At 40.5% G+C, this 8,255-nt stretch overlaps 1 protein-coding gene across 1 annotated transcript in view; it reads right to left on the reverse strand.

Moving 5' to 3' along the window:
* Positions 1-5,152, reverse strand: part of GAS2L3 (growth arrest specific 2 like 3) — a 41,941-nt gene extending 36,789 nt beyond the window's left edge. Inside the window, exon 1 of the mRNA XM_037846834.1 lies at positions 5,126-5,152. The gene's annotated coding sequence lies outside the window, so the exon portion shown is untranslated. The remainder of the gene's footprint in view (positions 1-5,125) is intronic.
* Between the last annotated feature and the right edge of the window lie 3,103 nt (positions 5,153-8,255).

An 8,255-nucleotide genomic window follows, 5' to 3' on the forward strand; every position in this document is an offset into this window, starting at 1 on the left:
TGATGAACAGAATGGTGAACTGTGGTATATGCATAGAACAGAATATTGAGCAGCTGCAAGAAGGAATGAAGCTGTGAGACACAACTAGGTGAATGATCTTGAGGACAGCATTTTGAGTGAAGTACACCAGAAACAAAAAGACAAACATTATAATGCCTCACTAATATGGACTAACTATAATGTGTAAACTCTGAGAATTGAATCTTAAAGCACAGCTTGTCAGAGGAATGCTTATTGTAATGGACCCTAGATTGAAAGCTCTTACGGTAGTCATATCTGTCCATGAGTTGTAACAGTTATCTCTAAATTCTGAGATGCTGAGCTCTTTGGGTATAACCTGGTCAATCCCTGGAAATTTGGGTATCTGTGTGACACATGAGACTCAGAGCTAGAGTTCAGAAGCTATAAATGTCAGTATTACCTCATACACCAACTGTTAAAAAGATGAAAAAGAGATCAGGCTTCAATTAGAGATAATGAATGAAGCAGATCTGGTTAGGACTAAGGCAAATCAGACCAAAGGGTAAAGATGATATTGACTGTGTTTTAAAACTTCAACTTCTGTGTGAGACTGCTGAATAGATGTTTATTTGATGCAGGATCTATATTTTCTGTAGCACACTAAATAATTTAACTGGTACAGTCAGTTTATTCAAACACCATAATTACATGGAACTTTGAATAGGAAGTGAGATCTGGTAGGTTTGTACAGGTTAGTGTGAAATTCCGATACATCCCAAAGTAATTTGGGCAGGGAATGAGGATATATTTGTAGCTCCCCCTGCCGCACCCCCCACCCAGGAACTGGAGAAAAATGCAGAAATGTTGGACTTCCTCACCTGGGTTGTTACTGGTGTTCTTACAAACATCGAGGACTGACAGTTTGATAGGATGAGCCCTCAATCTTGGGGCGTGCCCTTGTAAAGACTGTTGTCACAAAGGAGAGGCTGAGCCTACTTATAATTATGCCTAAGAGTCTCCCACAGAAAACTTCTTCGTTGCTCAGTTGTGCCCCACCCCCACCCCCAGGCCCATGCGGCAGGTGAACTCACTGCTCTCCCCTCTATGTGGAACTTGACTCCCAGGGGTGTAAATCTCCCTGGCAACATGGGACACGACTCCTGGGAATCAGCCTGGATACGGCATTGTGGGATTGAGAAAACCTTCTTGACCAAAAAGGGGAAGTGAAATGAAACAAAATAAACTTTCAGTGGCTGCGAGATTTCAAATGGAGTCAAGAGGTCACTCTGGAGGGCATTCTTATATGCTATATAGATATTCCTTTTTAGTTTTTAGTGTATCAGAATAGCTAGAAGGAAATACCTGAAACTGTCGAACTGCAACCCAGTAGCCTTGATTCTTGAAGACGATTGCATAACTATGTCGCTTACATGGTGTGACTGTGCAATTGTGAAAACTTCATGGCTCACACTCCCTTTATCCAGTGTATGGACAGATGAGTAGAAAAACTAAATGAAAAATAGGGTGGGATGAAGGAGATGGAATGTTTTGGGTGTTCTTTTTTACTTTTATTTTTATTAGGTTTTTTTTTGTTGTTTTTTTTGGAGTAAGAAAAATGTTAAAAAGTTGATTCTGGTGATGAATGCACAACTATATGATTGTTGTTTGTACACTATGGATGATTGTAGGGTATGTGAACATATCTCAATAAAACTGCATTAGAAAACACATTTTAAAAAAACATTAAAAAAAAGATAGAGCTATATCTAATGATATGAAAAGATGTCTATTACATGTTATAAGGATAACCACAACCCACAAAACAGTATATAGAATGTTTACTGGGATCACTTTTTTCCCCTAAGTTACGTGTTTGTAAAAAAGAAAAAAAAAATTTTCAACAAAAATAATTTTTGGACTAAAAATCTTAACAAGTCACTCATCACAGTAAAATTAAGTCAGTATGTTTAAAACCCTAAATAAAGTGAGCCCTTCACCACACCTAATATTATACTTTCTTACAGAAAAGTTTATGTTATATTAAGAGTAAGCAAGTCAGCAGGTTAGCAATACCTGGCAGATGATTGATGGTCATACTATAGTAAATGTCTATGAAGCTGCCAGCAGCAAAGGAAAAATTACACTTAGCATATCTCATATATTTAATTACATTCTAATTCTTTTAAAATTATTAATTCATTTATGAAACACATGGTAACTTTCCATTAACCAAAATCCTGCAACAATGTAATAAACTGAGAAAAGTTTTGGGTTTTTAGAGGAGAAACACTAAAAAAAAAATACAATTATTATCATTATCTCTATTTTATAAACATTAATTATTTATTGAGGCATTTCTCTACGGCAATTAAATTCCAATTAAATATGGGGAAACTTAATGTGAGATAAACTGGCTGACAGACTTGAGTTTCCTATCACCCAAATCCTATCACATGGCTCATTAGGTATGTACAAAGATTTCTAATATCCAAGTATGAAAGCAACAAGTTATAGAAAGAAAATATACACACACACATATGTAAACATATACATACATGTTACTGTAAGAAAGTAAAATATAACATCACTTATTAATCTTCTTAATCCCTTAATCAAAAGTCACTTGAAAAACAATTATTGAAATAACTGAACCTCCTTATCTCCAACTGACACTGAGATATTATAGAAAAAAATAGAAGAATGACTGCTTAATGAAAATTTAATGAGCAAAAAAAACTAAATGAAAAAATAAATATTAGGAAACACTCCTGAACTGACCAATTCTCCAAACACCATCAGACTCATTTAGTTTTTCACTCATCGCATGTGTATTGTTGACATTATTCTCTTATCACGCACCAGATCTACCATCACAAGTTATCTGTCATTACTTTTTAATTCACGAATTATTCAAAATAAATCCATACCTGAGGCAGAAATGAACCTGGGCCATACAGACAACCCTGTGCAGGGGCTTTACTTAATGTTAGGAATATAATGTGGTACACTGAATTATATACCCCAGGAAAAAAAATGTTCTTAATTTTAATCGGCATTCCTGTGGATGTGAACCCATTGTAAATAGGATTTCTTGAAGATATTTACAGTTAAGGTGTGACCCAACTGAATGAGAGTGGAATGAGGGTGGGTCTTAATCCGGATCACCAAAATCACCAAAGAGAGAAAGGAAAGGACAACGCCCTGTGATGTGAGGCAGAGATACAAGCCAAGGAACCCCTAAAATTGCAGCAAGCCACTGCTAAGACACTATAGTCTTTGGGGAGAAAGCAATTCTTGCCAATATGTTTGATTTTGGACTTTTCTAGCCTCAAAATTGTGAGCTAATAATTCTTGTTGTTTAAGCCAATGCATTGTGTGGTGTTTATGATGGCAGCTCAGGCAAACTAAGCCAAATAAATGCCAAGGTAGTGTGATACAGAAGAGAGCATGGACATTGGAGTGAGACAGTCTGGTCTGAATTCCAGATTGACCTTGCTAAGTTATTTCCCTTCTCTGAATTTGTTTTCTACATTGCAGGATGATTGAGAGGTTTAATAATAATATAAGAAGAGCACCTAGAACACAGTAACTGGCACATTTTAGGTAATAATAGGTTTGATGAATAATAACGAGCATTTACTGTGCCAGGTACTGTTTTAAGTGCTCTGTATGTATTAATCAATGAATGATAACCATCATTACTTGTGGCGATGCATTCGCTTTCTGCTTCTCTCCACTTTGGGGTGGTAGCTGGCAACTTTTAACCAGACTTAAACAGCACAGAAATAAATAAGGCTGCATATCAGGCACAGTCCTCAATGAATTACATGGATTATTTCATTTAATCCTCACATCAATGAGGTAGGAACTATTATTAACCTTCTTTAACAGATTAGGAAATTCAGGCTTAGAAAAATTAAATAACTTGCCTAAGGTCACACACCCAGTAAAGCCTGATTTCAGAGCTTACATGCTTAGCCACTCTGCTACTTTAAAAATAAGTATTACTTTTAATTTCAGTAATGTCAAAATAACAGACACTCACACCCACTATTCAATGTCAGATGGTTCCTAATGAGTTTTTGAAACACATGAGTCAGACAAACATCATGTATTAGGATCTACACCAGAAGATTCTAACTAGGCTTTCCACTTTTTCATTCAAATGAATTCCAATACCCTTCCAAAGAGAATCCAAGGCAAAAAGAATTCCAATTCCTAATTATTTAAGTGCCAATAGAAGTGATCAGATAGCATCTCCCAAACTGCTAATCTTCTGTGACAGTAGTTATAGTAGGCTCCGCATGAGCAAAGCAAAACCCAAACTCTGACCTAGACTGGTTTTTGTTCACTTGAAAACGACTGGGTCACATACCGCTCTAAATTTAAGAGTCAATCCGTTGGTTTGAATAGATTAGCAAGGAACCAGGGGATGACTGCATAGGGAAACACGCCTTCCAAAACTTTCCTCTGATTCCCCGGGAAAGCCTTCCCTTTCTTTTGGCAAGCTACCCCCAACGCAGCCCTCCAAACTAAGGGGCGTGGGTGAGAAGGCACCGCGCAGGGCCTCTAGTTGGGAGTCCCTAGTTCCGTACATCCGAGCCCTGCGGGGACTGGAGGGAACAAACAGGGAAAAGACTGTAAACCTTGCTCGGAAACCAAGCTGCTACACAGCGAGATGACTGTGTCATTCTTTTTATAGGGTCAGTAACTTCATCATTTTGAGGGTGATGATGAGTAATCAGGTGACCTTATATGTGCTAAGGGCTTGGGGGGGGGGTGCCCCTGGAGACCCTAAAGTAGCTTCACGCTCTGATCCCTCTTTGGGCTCTAAAGCAGGGTAAGTAGCGACTCGATACGTCCTCCCCACTCCAAAACGCCCCACCAGCACACCTGTCGCCCCTCTCACGGGGCAAAGGACGGCAGGTAAAGGCTGGCGTAACGTCACCTTGACGGTCCAATAGACCAATCACAGCACGCGGCTCCCTCGGCGAGCCAATCGCAGAGCGCCTTGGATCCCGTAGCTCAAAGACCCAAGCAATCCACGGTTTCAGCTCGGCAGAGCCCGGGGCGCAATAGGAGCCCTCAGGCTGAGGCGCGGAGGCCCAGAGAACGCGCGTAAAAGTTCGCGAGGAAAAGCGAAGGCAAACAGGGAAGTACTCACCAGGCCTGGCGCGAGATTACTTCTCCCTGCCGGACAGCATCTCAGCTCAATCTGTGCAGCCTGGGCACGCCCCTGACCAACCACCGCCGCCGCCTCTGTCTCAGGGTTCGCGGCGGTTCGCCGCCGCCTGTTTCGAAAGGACCAATCAGAAGCCGGAGAGAGGCGTGGGCGGGAGGCCCCGCCCCCGGGCAGCATGGGATCGGCTGTCGGGTCTCAGTCTGCCTGAGGCGGCCACGTGGGCCAGGCTTCCAGTCTCCTGCCCAGCTAGTGACCTCCTGGCGTCAGCAGGCCGCCAGCCACTCTTTTAACTGAAAGTAAAGTGACTTGTTCACACAGCAGATTCTCCCATCTGGCCCCTTAGTGACAGCCCCTCCTGTTTGTCCCGGTAGGCAGGAGAGGTGAATCAACTTCGCCTCCACTGGCTGGTATTCCAGATTGCTTCTTAGAATTGATGTGGCTGGTTGGAGTTTAAGGGCATTTCCCTGAGTTTTATCCTGATCTGTTGGGAAACTCTCCCAACCCTAAGTCCACTAGCTATTTGGTTTTACTGGTAGCGGCACCATTTCCAGAGACACAAACTGGCACTCAGCAGTAACAGGGGTCCTGGTAGAAATCTTTCAGAGAGAGGCCGCTTTCTCATGGGGCATGGGGGATGAGGGACAGAAGGAATCCTTTAACTTCGGATCACAACTGAAAACAAGAGGGTGTTGATTCTTCCTCCCTGAAACATTAAAGCCGCAAAAAAAAGAAAGAAAAAAAAATTAACCTCAAAGTGAGGGATCCTGACTAGCTTTAAGGGTTGAGACGAAGCAGAGACTGGACACGAGTGTAACAATAAGTGTAACAATGTGATAATTGTAAATTATACAATGTGATAATTGTAAACATGGACTTGTTAATAGCAACAACAACAAAGAAGCACTGGCCAAAAACCAGGAGGCCTGAATTTTAGCATTGGCCCTTCCCCTCTTGTTAGCTCTGTAATCTTTGTCAAATCTCGTGGCCTCTCTGGGCCTCAGCTGCATCTGAGAAGTGAGGCATTGAACTAGAATACTAGTTTCTCTCAAGAATTCATTCCCTTCCTGTACACTCAAAAACTTGCTATTGCTTGTTGAAGAGACTAAAATCTCAGGAAAGAAGACAATCCCTGCCTTCAAAGTGCTCACAGCAGCATGGTAAGGGGTAAATGGAAGTCTGTGGAGGTCTGTGAAAGAGGGAACACCTAACAGTGTTGGAGGGTCAGAGGAGATGTACTTTGAAGGATGAGTAGGAATCCACCAGGAGAGAGAGGTAACTGAGGGGAAGGAGTGCTTTCCAGGCAGAGGGAACAAACAAATGCAAGATTCAGGAGATGGAATGTTCTGGAAATAGTAGTTTTGAATAACTAAAATTTGGAGGTTGGAAGTTAGATAAGGCTGGAGCTGTTGGCACAGATGCAAGCCCTGGTAAGTGCACTAAGGAGTTTAGATTCTTTCCTGCAGGCAGTTAGGGAAAATGACAGAAGGGATGGTGAGAAAGTAGTGTCTGAAAATAAGACTGTAAGAGGCTAACTTAGCTGGACTTGGTTATCAGGTGATGGTGGCACCGATATAATGAATGCAGGGAAAGCAAGCTGTGGGGGGGAAGATAATGCATTTTTGTTTGGGGCATGTTGAATTTGAAATGTCAGTAGAATGTGTACTTAGAGATGTACAAAAGATACAAAGTTAGGTCTGCAGCTATTTGAAGTGGTCTGTGCAGAAGATAACAGACTTGAGAAATCAATTCAACAGATATTATTGAGCATGTACTTTGCACCAAGCTTAATCCTAAACAAAAGGGGTCCTCTTATGAAGCTTACATTCTGGGGTGGGTGGATGAAGATGGTCATCTAAAAGTTGACATATAAGTGGTAGTTAAACCTGAGACCAGACAAGTTGTCGCTTTTTATTTACTGAAGTTGATCCCAGAATGCTTTGTGGCCTGTGATTGTCATAGATCAGCTTTCACGGGACCTATTGTTCCGATCAACCTATGTTTTATGGTCTTTCTATTTAAAACTAAAGGGAAGTTTGTTATACCACTTCATTTAGCTAAATTTTGGGGGGGTTGAATTGAAGCTTTAAATTGAATTTGTTGAACCTTAACTACAAAATATGTATGTTTCTATATAGAACTTTATGAATAAGTAACTTGTGTTATAGTGATCTGGTTTGATAAGTCATTAGTTGTTAACAAGTCTTTTACTTTTTCTTACATGCTTACTCTGTGCCTAAACATTTGAATATCATTTATTCAAAAAAATAAAAATTGTGCTATATGAGGTATGTAGACAAACTTTCCCCACCACCCCTTCCTGCCTCACACACACATACCCCCCACTTAATATTTCTAAACCATTTACTGAAACCTTGATAGCAGGGTATTTTATGATTGCTTTCTTTTTCTTCTCATTGTCTGTTTGGTTTGCTTGGTAACTTTTCCACCTTATAAAGAGACGGGAAGGTGGTGGAAAGTGAATCCAGAGTCAGAAAATCTGTGAAATCACTTCTCTCTAAGTCCACATTCTTTATTGGTTCAAGGTGGGGATTGGGTGAGGAGTTCCTTTCTAGATTCTTTGATTCTTAATGCTTTTTTTCTTCTGTGTGTGTGTGTGTGTGTGTGTGTGTGTGTATCAAGTCCCCTTTGTTGCTTTCTCATCCTCTCTTTTACATTAACTCCCACGAGTACTCCACTGCCTCAGCACACTCACTGTCTTCTTAGTTATCAGGATTTTAATACTGCAATTAGTAATTAAGGGTTCCATCTGATAAACTGCAATCTACTTTCATGTGTGGGTTTTCTAAGTGGTGGTTAGGTTAAAGACATATTTTAGAGGTTCTCTCTTTGCTTGAAATTGGCATGGTAGTAACATGCAAAGCAAGCTTCACCAGCTTCACCAGTTTGCTTCCATCAGATGACAAAGTCTATTAGTTGTGACTTTCCCAGAACTGTGATAATGTGCCCCATTTTAAGAAAGCACTGTTTGGAAATCTAAATTTTAGATTTTTAGATGAATAATCAATCACCTGACCAAAAAGCTCTACAGAATACAGATGTGTCTCTAATGATCATATATCTTTGGATATTGAAATATGATTTGGCTTTTTCA

The sequence above is a fragment of the Choloepus didactylus genome, chromosome 8 (assembly GCF_015220235.1).
Source record: "Choloepus didactylus isolate mChoDid1 chromosome 8, mChoDid1.pri, whole genome shotgun sequence".
In the NCBI taxonomy this organism is placed as follows: Eukaryota; Metazoa; Chordata; class Mammalia; order Pilosa; family Megalonychidae; genus Choloepus; species Choloepus didactylus.